This window comes from Brachyhypopomus gauderio, chromosome 1 (genome assembly GCF_052324685.1).
Source record: "Brachyhypopomus gauderio isolate BG-103 chromosome 1, BGAUD_0.2, whole genome shotgun sequence".
NCBI lineage: Eukaryota > Metazoa > Chordata > Actinopteri > Gymnotiformes > Hypopomidae > Brachyhypopomus > Brachyhypopomus gauderio.
The window spans coordinates 11,467,914-11,468,944 of NC_135211.1; positions in this window are offsets into that span (position 1 = coordinate 11,467,914).

Consider the following 1,031-nt stretch of genomic DNA (forward strand, 5'->3'; position numbering starts at 1 on the left):
TATGCCTCTCTTTCTCTCAAACCCTTTATTCTCTCTTTCTTATTTCTTTGTCTCTATTTCTTTAATAATTCTTAGCTATGTAAACCTCAAGGTGTGAACCACGAAAGTGATTTCGTACAGATCTATTAGCAAAAGCTGTTTGAATCAGGTGTAAATTATTTTTGTTCCATTCACTAATCACTGCAGACCAAATTACAGTCCTAATCTCACTTTTAAAATAAATACACTTTTACGGCAATGTAAACAATCGCCTTTACAAGTCCATTCTAAGTCTCACATAGAGCATTATCTTTAGAGAAGCCGTAAAGATGTGCTGATTAGCTGGAGGGGGGATGGACCTTTGTCAGGCCCTGCTGTCACTACACCACCCAAACATAAGTCACGTGTTACAGTGTCACTACATGCAGATGTACCTCTGTACACAGAGCCATCCTGCTGTCTGCTCTGTTATTACTGTTAATCCCCACAGGCAGTGTATATGTGTCAAACTGATCTGATATCAGTCCCTTTATATTCCACCCTTATTGTTGAGGATATGAGAGGTTATAAGAGCTGATCTTAGATTAGCACTCTTTCCTTGAGAGGTTTGATACATATGACTGCTTTTCAGAGACTGGTACTACACATGACAATAGTATACACAAGGACGAATGAGGACTGGGAACAGTGCCCTGTGTTGTAATCTGGTGACCAGCAAGGCCGGTTTGGAGAGTTCAGATGAGATCCGACCAGTCGTATCTCTGAGATGCCACACACCTCCCAGCATGCCACAAACACACACCTTCCTGCTGTCACAGTGTGGAGCTTACACACACACACACACAACTAGGGAGCAGATGGGGCTCAGCAGAGGGACAGCAGCACAACACATGGTGTGTGTGTGTGTGTGTGTGTGTGTGTGTGTGTGTGTGTGTGTGTGTGTGTGTGTGTGTGTGTGTGTGAGTGTGTGTGTGTGAGTGTGTGTGTTGGTCGTCAGGTTGATAAGGACAGCGAGTGTGTGAGGACCATGTGTAGGAATGTAAACCCAAACG